This window comes from Crocodylus porosus, unplaced genomic scaffold (genome assembly GCF_001723895.1).
Source record: "Crocodylus porosus isolate Cpor-Errol unplaced genomic scaffold, CroPor_comp1, whole genome shotgun sequence".
Classification (NCBI taxonomy): Eukaryota; Metazoa; Chordata; order Crocodylia; family Crocodylidae; genus Crocodylus; species Crocodylus porosus.
In genome coordinates, this window is record NW_017728950.1 from 31,995,750 (window position 1) to 32,010,821 (window position 15,072).

General features: G+C 50.7%; 1 protein-coding gene across 4 annotated transcripts in view; it reads right to left on the reverse strand.

Moving 5' to 3' along the window:
- KIAA1958 (KIAA1958 ortholog) overlaps positions 1-15,072 on the reverse strand; it is a 166,126-nt gene that overhangs the window by 82,978 nt on the left and 68,076 nt on the right. For 3 of the 4 annotated variants that reach the window (XM_019554910.1, XM_019554911.1, XM_019554908.1), the window contains exon 2: positions 9,859-9,998. The exons of the other annotated variant lie outside the window; for it this stretch is intronic. The gene's annotated coding sequence lies outside the window, so the exon portion shown is untranslated. The remainder of the gene's footprint in view (positions 1-9,858; positions 9,999-15,072) is intronic. 4 annotated transcript variants of the gene reach the window in all.

Consider the following 15,072-nt stretch of genomic DNA (forward strand, 5'->3'; position numbering starts at 1 on the left):
TCTGGGTGGCCATCTCTGAGGTGCCTGATGGGGGTGCTGCAGAGCCCGAGGGGACCCTTGGGGTGCGGCACGTGCCTATGCGTGTCATGCCTCTGGTAGGCTGGCTACGGCTGGGGCCGACTACTCTGGGGGGTTGCAGGCAGGGTCTCGTGCCCTCCCATGCCCTCTCCTGCGTGAACTCCATGCTAACTCAAGTGCCTGTTTATGCAGCCTGTTCGCGGGGCTCCGTGGGGGGGCTGGGTCAAGTAGGGTCCTGGGCGGGGGCTTGACCCGGCCCGGCACCAGGCAGCGGCCTCCTCCCAGGGAGCGAGGAGTTAACCCTTTCCCACCATTAGCCCGCTTACCTCCAGCTGTGCTGGGGGTCGTCAGGGGGCTCTGTGGCTGCTGAGGGGGTGTCTGGGAGGCTTCGGGGGAGCGGGGGCGCAGCGGGCTTCACCCACGCGTCTCTCACCGCTCTGGAGCCTAACTGAGCCTTTTTTTTTTTTCCCCCCCCGTTTGACAGGCCCTTTTAAACTGCGTGCATGCGCAGTGGGCCTGCCGTCAGGGAACACTGGTTTCTCAAGCCAGGGGGGCCCTGCCCGGGATTTGGGGGGGCCCTGCCCTACAGGAGGGGGACTGGTGAATACTGTCTACCACCCACAAGTGGTTGCTCATCACACTAGGTGGATAAGTCTGTGGAAGGTGGCTGGGAACTGGAACTGGAGCCCCATGCACTGGGGCAGGAGCTGCTGACTGCAGCTTCCCTGCTCTGCCTGACTGGGCATGTGTTGTCCCACACTACCTGTTGCCTGGAGCAGTGCAGCAGGGGCAGGAGAAAGAAGAGGAAGAGCTTCTGGAGACGGGGAGCTGAGCAGTACCCAGGCAGCTGCAGGTGCAGCCTTGCTGGGAAGCTGTGCATACTGGCTAAGGCCGTTGGCAGGTGCAGAGTAGGTGCGAGCAGGAGCATGATGCGGGCTATCCCAAGTAGGAGTGAGTGGTGCTCAGAGTGCCATGGGGAGCAGCCATGGGCTGGATGGAGGAGTGGACTGCGCCTGTACTGCACCACCCAGGTGAGCGCTGCGGCACACACTCCCTGCTTTCTTTCCCCCAACCCCTAAGCCAGCTCCCAGGACCTAGCAAGTGGGCATCCCCCCGCAACCATATGCAGGCACCCACATCCCTACAGACACCCCCCCCCACACATACCACACAGATACAAGAGTAAGACTTTATTTTGAGCTGTTATGCAATCACTTCTATATACAGTACTCAAAAAAACATAAATCAGGACAAAATTATTTTTTTAAATAATCATTTGACAGACCTCATTTGAATTTTAAAAAATTTGATCACAACTAGTTGCGCAATTTTAAAAAATTACTCAAAATTAATTGCGATTTTAATCACACAGCCAAAAATTCAAAATTATGCACTGAAAAACTCAGTTATGAAAAATTATGCAGGTAACTTCTATGGTTGAGGGGCTGGTGGTGCATGTGCAGGGTTTGAAGCCTGGGGAGGGAGGGATTCCCATACACCCTGGCAGGATGTGGGGTACTGTGAGTCAGGAGTGAGAGGCAGCAGTAGGGCTGGGGGGCTGTGGCTTGGGCATGAGGGGCAGACACACACACATGCACACTGCCCAGCAGGTGAGTGAGGAGAGAAAGGGCATGGGGGAGGGAAGGGATGGGGCAGGGGTAGATCAAGGGCACCACAGTGAGGGAGGTAATAAGGTAGAGGCAGGAGCAGAGTCTGGGGTGAATGGGGCCCTGGGGTGGGTTGTGTGATGGCTGGAGCCACAGGTGTCTTGTCCAGTGGTACAGGAGGGCTCCTCCTGCTGTACACATGCTGAGGGAGGCATGGGGGGCATGTGGCCCCCAGATTTGAGTGCAGGGTGGAGGCGGGCTACAGTACAGGCTGTGGCTCCTTGCCTCTGTCATTGCTCCAGGATCTGTGCAATGTCATGTGCCTCATGCCACTGGGCAGGCAGGGGATGTGGTCCAGTCAGCAAACAGCTCCTGGGGCAAAGGCAGCATGGGCACAGAGCCCCAGCCTGCAGCAGCATCCCTCCTCCACACATAAATCCAGGGGGCACATGACCCCCCATATGTCCCCTGGGATATGCACAGCAGTGGGAGCCCTCCCATGTCCCCGGACTACCTGCCTGCAGCTCTAATCTTCCCACAACCTGCTCCAGGGCCCCATTCACCCCAACCCCTGCCCCTGCCTCCCCCACTCCCTCCTTCACTGTGGGGTAGAACTGTCCCCGACACACCCCTTCACTCCCCCACACCCTTTCCCCTTCACCGACTTGCTTGCTAGGCAGCGCTCCACACACTGTTGGGCTGCGTTCCTGGCCACCTGTAGGCTGCGGCTGTGTGTCTGTGTCTGTGTCTGTGTCTGTGTCTGTGTCTGTGTCTGTGTCTGTGTCTGTGTGCGCCTCACCCCTCCCTGCTGCAGCAGCCCAGAGCTCATGGCCGGGCTGCCCTGCTATCCTCTGTGCTGCCACTGCTGCCCCACAGGGTGGCCCAGAGACAGTGGTGACAGTGGCAGAGCAAAGCCCAGATGCAGGCTCCAAAACCACATGCACAATTAATGTGTTAAAATTATTAACGTGAACAATGATTAATGAGTTAACTGTGATTAATTGACAGCCTTGATTCAAATATGTTATAGTAGAGGTTTGATTTTTAGTATATGGTTTCTTTTTTATCTATAATTTGTTAAAATGATATCTTTGGAAATTTTTTGTGTGTGCAGTCTTTGACAGCTCACCAGAACTCATCAAGTGCCCTACCAGCCAAAATAGTTGTCCTCCCCTGCTCTAAATATGTGTGTTTACTCTGAGATGCGTTTCAAGATCAGTCTGGCTAGGCCAGTCAAACTTTCCTCTTTAGTGATAACACATGCATTTGAGGGGCAGAACCCAGATTGGGTCTGAAGGGTAGAAGGCCAGAAGAGATCTTTCTACCAAAACAGCTAACAAATTTGATACAAAAGTTATGTGGGAGTCCACAGAAACATGTTGAAGAGTAAACTAACTCTGTAACTGTAAGGGACACAGCATGCTACTAATGGATCCATTAGGGCACAGAACCTGTGGCCAAATGTCAGGGGTGCAGACACAAAGGAGATGGCAGCAACCTGAAATTGCCGTCATCTACAGAGAAATCCTTTCCCCTCATCAAGCCTATCTCTATGGCCTGGCAAAGGGAAAGGATACAACTGTAACAGCTTTGCTTGAAATCTTCGCAGAACAGAAAGAAAGAAGGAAGTTATATTGAGTTGTTAGAAGATCAAAGAACTGGCTTCCAAAGGGGAAAGCTTTTTCATTCATTCAAACTATTTTTTTGCTGATTGACAGTCTAGTCTTATTTGCTAAATCATATTTTAAAGGTTGACTAAGTCTTTCATTCTGACTGGCAGGATTCAGTAAGATGACTCATGCTTTATAGCCAACTCACATGAGTACTTGGAAACCAGACAGTAGCTGGCAAAACTGAGCTCAGTCTCCAACATAAATAATGCTGGTATTTGAACTCCATTAAAAATGGCAAGACCTTATTATCTACCAGGCTTTTCTACTGCTTGGAGCCCAGCAATGTCTAATCCTGTGTGAATCATCTATCTCTAAGTGCTGAAAGTTCAGAGGAGTTATCTGTACTCTGAATTAAGAATCAGACTCAGTGTCAACATGGCTCAGAATATTTAGTAGGCTCTCCCTCCTATCACCTGCTGCTCTGCTGCTGATTGTACATGCTACAAGACCCTCAACATACTACACAGGGTTGCCAACCCAAGACACTTTTTTTACTGACAATCTGCAAATGTTTTACTGACAACCAAACTTTTTTACTGGCATGTGTTTTTACTGACATGTTTAACACAATGTAAATGTAACCCTTCTACCAGACCCTGGAGAACGGCCAAGTTCAAAAAAGTTTGGTTGTCAGTAAAAAAAAATTGCAGATTATCAGTTAAAAAAGTTTTCTTGGGTTGGCAACCTTACTTGACTGCAGTAATAGTTCTATAACTTGCTACACCCACCCCACCCCACCCTACCCCTACCCCTACTTGACCCCCAACTGCACCACTACCTACCCCCCCAGCCTTATCCTTGCTAATCCCACTCCAGCCATCCCAGCACAGACCCACCCAAAGAAGGACTACTATCTACCTGCCTGCCACCCAGCAGTACTACAGGCAAATGGGAGGCAAGACCAGGAGCAGCAGCAGCAGCAGCAGCATACGGCTGGCCATTGGGGAAGGAGCCACAAAGCCCTGGGAAGAGCTCCCTTCAGGGTGCTGCACTCCCACTTGGACATCAGCTGACACCTCTAACAGCAAAGGAAAGCAACAGCATACTGGGCTGCATTAGTAGGAGCATTGCCTGCAGATAAGGGAAATGATTCTTCCCCTCTATTCAGCACTGATGAGGCCACATCTGGAGTAAGGTGTCCAGCTTTGGGCTCCCCACTACAGAAAGGATGTGGACAAATTGGAGAGAGTCTAGCAGAGGGCAACAAAAATGGTTAGAGGGCTGGGACACATGACTTCTGAGGAGAGGATGAGGGAACTGGGATTATTTAGTCTGGAAAAGAGAAAACTGAGGGGGGATTTAACAGCAGCCTTCAACTACCTGAAGGGGGGTTCCAGAGAGGATGGAGCTACAGTTCTCAGTGGTGACAGATGAAAGAACAAGGAACAATGGTCTCAAGTTGTAGCAAGGGAAGTCTAGGTTAGATATTAGGAAAAACATTCTCACTAGGAGGGTAGTAAAGCACTGGAGCTTGATACTCAAACAGATTGTGGAATCTCCATCCTTAGAGGTTTTTATGATGTGGATGGACAAAGCCTTGGCTGGGGTGATCTAGTTGGGGCTGGTCTTGCTGTGAGCAGGAGGTTGAACTAGATGACCTCCTGAGGTCCTTTCCAATCTTAATGTCTATGATTCTATATATGCTTAGTGACCAAAGTGTCCTAGGTAATAGCATTGTTTTCAATGCTCTTTCCACTGTAACCTGATCTACTCAACTAAGTTCCATTTTCTCACTGAAAGGTCCAAAACAGGTTCACAAGTGACTTTTCTCAAAGGAAAAACCCCATGAGCGCAAGCTTTGTCCAAAAGCTACTTCCAGTAGAAGTAGCCTTTGTGGCTCAAGTCTCCCTCACCTCCATAACTAAACAACCTTGGAATGCATATGACCCTTGTTGAGACCGCAGCTGGAGTCCTGCATCCAGCTTTGGGCTCCACGATTCAAAAAGGATGTGGAGAAGCTTGAGAGAGTCCAGAGAAGAGCCACGCACATGATCAGAGGTCAGGAAAACAGACCTTATGATGACAGGCTGAGAGCCATGGGGCTCTTTAGCCTGGAAAAGCGCAGGCTCAGGGGTGATCTGATGGCCACCTATAAGTTTATCAGGGGTGACCACCAGGATCTGGGGGAATGTTTGTTCACCAGAGCGCTCCAAGGGATGACGAGGTCGAACGGTCACAAACTCCTGCAAGACCGTTTTAGGCTGGACATAAGGAAGAATTTCTTTACTGTCCAAGCCCCCAAGGTCTGGAACAGCCTGCCATCGGAGATGGTTCAAGCACCTACACTGAACACCTTCAAGAGCAAATTGGATGCTTATCTTGCTGGGATCCTATGACCCACAGCTGACTTCCTGCCTTTTGGGCAGGGGGCTGGACTCAGTGATCTTCTGAGTTCCCTTCCAGCCCTAATGTCTATGAAATCTATGACATCTATGAGCCCTATGGATCTCTTCTGGCCACCCTGCAGAGAGTGTGTCCACAAGCCCTCTATTATGGCTTTTTCCCTTTTCCCTTTGATACTCAAGAAGCAATGTGGAGCTGTTAAGTCAGTGCTGACCAGGTCTGCATTGCCTTTGGTCAGTTTCTTCTCTTTGCTCTGAAAACACCGTTTAGGTTGGTTCCACAGGAAACAAGGGACCTTGATTCTGTTGGAGACATGCTAGCAAAGGTGAAATAAAGAGGCTCTGATACTCATTGTTCAAAGGCATCTGTGAAACGTAGCTATATCTTACTACATCTGTCAGCTTCATCTTACCACATACCACATACCAACCTTTTTCACCCTTAGGGGTGGAGAGATGAACAAATTACACTGAATTATTGGAGGAAATGGGAAAAAGAATACTGCTGAAAATAAAATAATTTAAAGAAATTGTTTTCATTGTTTCAAATATTTTAAGCTGGTCAAGCTGCCAGAGTTTAGCTTTCGAGGAAAAGGAGCAGACACATGAAGTGTTTACCACATAACAGATGATGGTAGATGATGTGTCCTAAGCAACCTCCAACACTTTTAATTTAGCTTAATGTGACGCTCCACAACCTTGCAGGATATATATAGGTTTAGGGCAGGGAACTGTTGTAACTAGTCTTCTGGAAGGCAGGGGGCAAGGAAACAGCAGTTATATGCGACATTTTCCCCTCACAAAGCCATGTGAAATTGTACTGGATTTTCTCTCTAGAATAATGCTAGCCAAATCAGCATTAACTTAATTCAAGCAGTTTGTGTACCACCTTTCACCATTACTTAGCATGTCCAAACTTTACTTGTTTTAATTTTATTACAGTTCAGGTCCCTTGGCAAGGATCTGTGCTGAAGAGAACCATGTGGCAGAACAATATACTATAAAGTTTCCTACTCACAGTTTTACCAGGGGGCTTGTAATTGGCATTTTTCTCAAAGGGCAAGATTTTAGTGTCAGATTACTATACAAAATCTAGGGTATTATTAAGAATAAATAATAGCAAGAATAACTTTCTAATTCTCTGCGATTACAGATAAACTTAAAAAAGACTAAATCCTTATGGCTCAAACATCAAAAGGCTGATCTATCTTCAGAATCCTAGACTCTGTAAGCTGGTCTTATTATTTGAGGCCTGATTCATGACTGGGCTTGGTAACACTTTATTAAGTGCTACACGAACAGGTCTCAAACCATACTCCATTGATCAATTGCTGGTTCATTTCATGTCCAGCTGCTACATCCTGTTAAGAAACAGTTTAAAAACTTGAAATATTTCCTTCCTATAACTCTTCCTTTTGAAGAATTGCTGGGATGTTATTTTATAGCCAATAAGAAGCAAAACAGTAGATCCAGTTGCAAGTTTCTTTGCTTTTATGCTCATGAGAAAGAAATCTCACCAGTCCTTAACTCACGGGGTTGTCAATCTTTCAACTAGCAGTTTTACTGTTATTGTGTAAGTTTCTAGTCCATTAATATTTTTGTCCTCATAAAATTATTTTGCCAGCCTTCTTATTCAGCAAAAAAATTTGATACTGCTAGAAGCCACTGAAACAGATAACAGCAGGAGCCTAGTCCAATGCATAACCCAGAAGCAGAGAGCAACAATGTAGACTTGCCCTGTTACTGTCAAGCCATAACCTAGAACAGGGGCAGACAAAATAGGGCCTGTAGGCTGGATGCAGCCCACCAGGTGATTACATCTGGCCTGTAGGCACCCCACCAATTAATTGTATTTCATCCAGCCTGTACACTTTGCTCCCACCCTCATACACGGGAAGGCCCTGGCCCCAGCTAGCATGCACAGCTTCTGGGTGGGGCCACTGATACTGGCTGCTGCACTGGCTCTGGGCAGCAGGTAGGGAAGCTGCAGCTGGGTGGGATCATGGAGCATCAGACTGGGGCTGGCAGGAGTGCTTAGCCTGGGTCCTGTGCCCAGCAGAGCGATGACAGCATGTAGCTCAGGTGGGCAAGGTGCAGGTATGTGGGTGTGAGGGAGGTCGGTGTGGAGTGGGAACCCCCTGCCCTCTACATACCCCCTCCATGGCACACAGCCCTTGCTGCCAGCAGCAGCAGCAACAGGTCCTTGGGCACTCACAGTCCATGCAGGTGCAACCACCCAGTGGCGCATGGATCCAGCCAATTCTGGGAGCTGCATGTGGTGGCAAGCAGCAGAGCCTGGCCAGCCCACCTCTATCACACAGGGCTCATGTGCAGCTCTCAGAACTTCTACACCACCAGTGGAGGGGGAACCCCTGCATGATGGAGCTGGCAGCCTAGCCCTGCTCCCTGCCACCAGGAAGCAGGGAGCAGGGCTCCCCACCACTTCCAGCAGAGTCCCAGGAACTGAATGTGGGAGCAGGGGCCAGGGCCTGGCCTCCAGCTCCATTGTGTGGGATTTCCCCCTGCTGGTACACAAGTCCTGGGAGCTTGTAGTAGGGCACTAAGGTGCCTGCTACTTGTGGCACAAGAGAGAAACACCCAGGTACAGGTCGCTAGGGCAACCAGAGGGAGCTAGTGGCCCACACCTGTTAGCGGTCAGCTGACTAGAAGGGGCCAGGCCTGGTTCCTACATGAATCCCAGGATGAGGCCAGGCAGTTCCCTGCTGGCAGCCAAGGGGGAAGGAGCTCTGCCTGAGTGAGAAAAGAGAAGAGGCTGGAATGCACGAGCAGCTTGATACAGGTGAGGGATGGAGCACCCTTGGGGTGGCTCAAGTGATGTTGTAGCCGGGCGTCTTATAGCCCAGGGGCCTGTGTTTTGTTTGCTGTTAGACTGGCTTGAGTGAGGCTATAAGGGGATGGAGGAGGCCTCATAGGGGGTCCATGGCAGCATAGGGACCCAGGTGCCAGAGAGGGCACAGTATTGGGGGTGCACTGACCCCAAATGCAAGAGAAGGTGCAGAATTGGGGGTGTGCTGACCTGAGTGCCAGGGAGAATGCAATACTGAGGTGTGCTGACCCCCAGAGAAAGGGGCAGCGATTGAAGAGCGCCTATGAGGCGCGGTGCAAGACAGGGCTGTGGAGCGCCCAAGTATCAGTGACATCAGGACCGAACAACATCCGTTACATCTGCAAGGCTTGGGGCGTGGTACAGGGATGGTTGGAGCCATGTATAACCCATAAGGCTGGGGTGCACAGAAGCACCCATTACAGAAGCGGGACTAATGTACAGGAGGAAAACAATGTCCAGGGAGATGAAGAGGCAGCCTCCCTATTATATGCACTTTACATCAAAGATGTGGTGGGTGAGAACTGAGGGTGCTTTGTAGACTAACTGGACACGGTAAGGGGGTGCTAGGGCAGAGCACAGTGACCCCCTAGGATGCCCATCCTGTTACAGAGCTCTACATGAGCCCTGCATAATAGAGGCTGGCTGGCCTGGCATGCAGCTCCTAGAACTGGCTGGGGCCGCACGTTACTGGAAGGCTGTGCCTGTATGGGCCATGAGCAGCCCAATGCCTTGCTGCCTGCTACCTGCTGCTGCTGCTGTTGGGTGCTGTACCATGGCGGGGGGCATATAGTGGGGTCCCCACACTCTCCATTCTCCCTCACACCCCACAAACCCCATGAATCCACCCCCAACCACACACGATATACAAAAGTAAGACTTTATTTTTGAGCTATTATGCAATCACCTCTATATACCCTAGGCAAACGCACACAAATCAGGACAAAAATATTTTTTGAAATGAAACTAAAACATGTTATTGTAGATGTTTTGATTTTTAGTACATGATTTGGTTTCTTTTCCAGTTCCAAGATGGTAACCCCTCCCTCTAAAAAGAGTACTTCCAGGGATAAGGGGAGAGACTTGTGGTGGCAAAAGTCAGGGGTTGGGACTTCCGGTCCCAAGATGGTGATGATGGGATGGGGCACCTGTCAAGAGGCAGGACTACTGTTGTAACCTCTCGACAGCTCACCAAAACTCATTAAGCAGCCCTCCAGCTGAAATAATTGCCCACCCCTGTCCTAGAAGGACCACTGTAGGCACCAAAGCATAATTTAGCCTGTAGTTTCCCATCAGTTCTTGACCTCCTAGCTGAAACTGCCAGAAAGATGTCACTTGTGATATGGATCAGGACACAGATTACAACTACTCACCCATCTGACACATGCCGACAAACCATCACCAAATAATAGTGTCTGGGACTAAGCAAATTCATGCTCTCTAATTTCAAACCCAGTCAAACATCAGGAGTTGGAAAGTTCAACACAAACTCAAATGTCATTGTGTTTATATTCTGCATAAGAGAAAAGAAAAAAAAACAACCATTAAATGAGGGCCTGTATAGGGATACCATGTATAAAGCACCAAGTTGTGCCACCCTAGATACTCTGGTGTATGGAAAAAGGGCAATTTGCCATACATAGTACATAGCATAAGTTTTCTTTCATCAGAATAGCATAGACAGATATTCACAGCAGAACAAGACAAACAGACAGATGGCACACAATTTTTACATAAACCCTTAAACCGAAGCAAATATTCAAAGAAGAGGTCAGTGCACGCCGCAACAGAGGGAATAAAATATATGATACAAAAGGATTCACACACACAGACACAGAACTTTTCCAGCACAGGAAAGATCAATATGAAGTGTGCTGGAAAGACAGGTGCTAGGTCTTCTGGCAGGGGAGGGAGAGGGGGTAGGGGGAGAGCTAGAGCTGCAAGGGCCCCCGGGCAAAACAGAGATGCATTCATGCATTCTAGTCCCAAGCAGCCATGAATTGAGTGATGCCAGTGGAAGCCAGGAGGTGGGCGCAGTGTCTGCACCTGATGTCCCTGTACCTGCACCACCTTTGCTCAGTCCAGAAGCAGGGACCAGCAGTGGAATCACTACCTTCTCCACCCCAATTTCAGCTCTCAGCATAAGCCTCCCACTGCCAGAGGAGGAGCTGGAGCTGGAACCAGGGATGCTGAGCGCATTGGCTCAAGCAATTCTGGGGACTGAGACGAAATCAGAGTTTGTGCTCCACACCCCTCACATTTCCCGTAGACCCAGGTCTCCTCTGGAAAGCAGCACCTTGGAAGAGGTGAGGTTGTGAAGGCAAGTGGCTCAGCAGAGGCAGCTCCTCCTGCTGTTCAGCCTCAGCCTGGTGAGAAGGGGGAAAAGGCAGGATCCTCGCCCTCAACCAGAAGCGGGGGAGTAGTGTAGTGTGGGATCATTTTGAGGTGGCAGATGATCCCAGGTTTGCCATCTACCAGCACTGCCGAAGGTACATGAGCCGTGGCAAGGACGTGAGACACTTCTTCACCACGGCCATGCTGCCACATCTGAGGAGGCAGCACCCCCTTGCCCTTCTTACTGCTCAGCCTGGCACCAGTGTGAGTGTGCTGAAAGGGAAGTCCCCCATTTGCTCCAATGCCCCCTTCCTCTCAAAGCAGAGGCAGGCCACCCTGGTCCAGTGGGAGAAGTGGACAGAAAGAGGGGTGTGTTCCCAAATGCTGAAACTGTAGCTGCTGCTGAAGGCTGGGCTCCATGGGCATTTTTTTAAAAGACCTGAAAACAGTTTTGCAGGACTGTAAAAAGGAGAGAGACAAGGAGTAGCTAAACTGCAAAATCTTCAGCAAGATTCCTGAGTAAAGACTAGCTTAATTAGTAGAACATCAAGAACTTGGAAAAGGAGAGTGGGTAATTAACTTGTTGAACAAAGAATAATTAGCAAGAATCAAGTAGATTATAATGAGACAAAGTCAGTTGACTCCCTCCGCTGCTGCCTGAATAAAAATTCCATTGTAGCTGTTTTGACCAGTAAATCAGGAGCCCTGCTTAAGACACGCACCCAGTTTTGAAAGGCTATTTTGGGAGGAAAGGTATGTTGTATGCAAGCAAATATGGTATTTGTTATTGTTTTTAAAAGCACGCCATATTACAAGTAGAAAAAATTGAGAGACAGAGACAGAGAAGAAAACACACTTGAGGCTTTATCCCTTCCATTTCTAGATTTCCAAATGTGCCCCATTTTTCATGTTATTAGGGTTTGTTTTGCGGGGGGGTTGTACAAATAAAGACACCTGCTACAACGTCTCTAAAAAGAAAGGATGAAATCCTGGTTTCACTCAAGACAAAGCAATTTCTACCACTAACTTTAGCTGGGCTTGCAATTCACTTGCAATAACGGATATAAAAAATGGCACTACGAAGCCTTCTTTTTCCTTAAACACCAGGGTCTGTTGTTTAAACAACAGCACATCTTAATCTACAATATTGTTTCCCATTCATTAAAATATCACGGCACTCTGCCACGCACTTTACAGCAGAGAGAGACAGAGAGGGAGACAGACAGAGAAATTGCAGTTATTCCTCAGCTGATGGCATGTCTTCAGGGAAAGTTTTCTCATTGCCAAGTGTGGCATGGTTTCAACTACAGCTGTCAGCACAACAAGTATGTAACAAACAGTTTTTCTAGTGAAACTCCTTTAGGCCTCTGAGAAGGAAGAATTTAATCTTTAAAGAATATCAGTGGCTTGCTAGTCTTGAAAGGCTTTGGTGTTTTCCATAAAATGAAACATTCTGCAAATGACTAACAATATGGTCTGGAGAATTGATTTTCCCTAATTCAAACTTCACGCAACAAGTGCTGCTGCTGCTGCCACCTGTATTGATTTCAAAGTGCTCATCACCACTTTGCCCGCTTATCAGTAAAATCATGTCTGCTAGCTGAGCTTTAGTCTAGAACAAGGCCCTGTGGAGCCACCAAATCACTGTGTGCCCAAACTCAAGGTCAAGCAGGGTGAGTGGGTAGTGGAATGCAGATATGCAAGAGTGACAGTGGTTCTGCACAGATGATCATCAGCATAACCTAAGAGCAGGATTAAGGCCAAGAAGTATGACATGGACAGAATTGGCAATATCAAGCCACCTTTGTGGTTTACCAGTCCTAAACTGCTCTAGCATAAACTAGAGCAGGTGAGAGCTGCAGCTAGGGACAGACATTACACACAAACTGGTTCAAGTGATCAGAAACCAGTTGAAACCTGTAACAGAATATAAATTCAGTGCACATAAACCAGTTGCAAAATGGCCAAAACTGGTTCGAGATAAAGCTGACTGAATGTAGCATTAGACTTAACTGATTGACATCAAACCAATTTATGCAATGTCTGTCCCAGACTCCCTCCTGGTTTAAGTTAAACCAGTGTCTCCCAGCATGCTCTCTGAGCTGGGTTCTCTGCTCCAGTGAAGCAGTGCTGGCCCCACCCTTCTGCTCTCTAGTCTGAACTGGGGCGGTAACGTGGCAAGACACCAGCTGGCATGGCTCTGTTAAGTCAAAGTGGGCAGGGAGGGGGTTAATTCTTCCCTCCTTCCCCTCCCCACCCCTCCCCTGCAGCCAGGGTCTGCCTGTCTGCTGGGGAGCACCAGAGGCAGAGGGGATGACTAGGGCTAGCAGACACTGGCTGTGGGGTAGGAAGCACAGAGGCAGGAAGTAAACCCCTCCCTGCCCCCTTCACCTTAACAGGACCATGCCAGGACAATGTTGGGCCACATCCCACCACTGGAGCAATGAGGGGGTGGGGAAGGATAGCAGCTCTGCCAGACTGACCGGGATGGGGTTTATTCCCCCCCTTCCATTCCCTGTCTCACTGGCAGGGATCACAGCTGTCCCGGCATGGCCCCATTAAAGCTAAGGAGGCAGGGAGGAAGTTAATTCCCCCCCCACCCCCCCCCCGCCCCTGGGGACTGCAGCTGGGGTGGAGCAGCCCCCACTCCTCCTCCCCTCCCATAGGGTGGGGAGGGGGACTCTGTGTGAGGCTGCCAAGCCCCTAAGGGAGGACACTTCCCCCTCCCCCATGGGGTGGGGGGGACTGTTCAGTACTGGGGGAGGACTCTTCCCCCTTCTCCTCCCTCCTGCCCACCCCCCCGCCACCATGGTGTTGAGAGGGGGGCTTTGTTCAGGGCTTCCCATCCCCAGAGGGGGACTCTTCTCCCTGCTCCTCCCCCAATCCACCGGTGGGGAGGGGAGCTGTGTTCTGTGCTAGAGGGGGATTCTTCCCCTTCCCCTCCCTCCACCACTGTGGGGTGGAGAGGGGTGCTCTGTGTGGCGTTGCCCAGCCTGGCCCAGCACAGCCTTGGTGCGGGGAGCAGTGTCATTGAGCTGCAGCCCCATGGCCCGGCTTGGCCCAGCTGAGCTGAGGCCAAGGCAGCTGCACTGTGGGGTTGGCTTGGCTGTGGGGATGGGGCCACCCCAACCAGCTGCAGCTCAGTGACAGGGACACTGAGCTCTGTCAGCAGCACAGCCTGGCCTGGCATGCATGGGCAGCGACTGGCTGGGCAGCAGGCTACCTGGGCTGGCTCAGATGCACCGCAGGGGCTTGTGGGTCTGTAGCAAGCCCCGTGGTGGGTAGTTGCTGGGCTCTGGGCTCAATTCTGAGCCAGCCTGGGTAACCTATTGCCTAGCTAGCTGCTGCCTGTGCATGCCAGGCCAGGCTGCACTGCTGACAAGGCTCAGTGTTCCTGTCCCTGAGCTGCAGCTGGCGGGGACAGCCCTGCCCCCATGGCCCAGCCCAGCCCCGCCACGCAGCTGCCTCAATCAGGGCTCAGCAGGGCTGGGCTGGGCCATGATGGCAGATCCACCCCCAGGGGCTGTGGCTCAGTGACAGCCACTCCCCATGCCCAGACTGGACCTGGCAACACCACACAGGGCCCCCCTCCCCACCCTGCAGAGGCAGGGGGGAGGAGGAGAGAAAGAGGGGGAAGAATCCCTGACCAGTACCGAACAGATCCCCCCTCCTCACCCCATAGCGGGGAGAGAAGTAGGGGGAGGAGTCCTCCTCCCAGGCTGGGCAGCCCTGTACAAAGTACCCCTCCCAGCCCTGTGGCAATGGGAGGCGGGGGGAGGAGGAGGGGAAAGAGTCGCCCCAGCATGAAACAGACCCCCTCCACAGTATTGGAGAGGGGGAGGAGTCCCCCACTAGGGCCAGGCAGCCCTGCACAGAGCCCCCTGCTGCACCCCGTGACCATGGGGGAGAGGGAGGATTGGGGAAGAGTCCTCCTCTGAGGTCCAGCAATGCTCTGTGCCCAAATTGCTCCTGGCAGTAAGGGAGCTCCTGGGGTAGGCAGAGCTCTCCACTCCTCCTCCTCATTCCCCCTGCCCTCCCCAGCCACAGGAGGTCTGGCCATGCCCTCAATGCGATGCTGCGGCTAATAAAGCGACCAAAACACTGGCTTGCATCCATAGATGTTTCTCAAGAAAATCCTGGAACGTCATTCTCCCCTTGTACTCGGCCTTGGTGAGGCTGCAGCTAGAGAGAGTACTGCATCCAGTTTTGGGCTCCACAATTCAAAAAGGATGTGGAGAAGCTTGAGAGAGTCC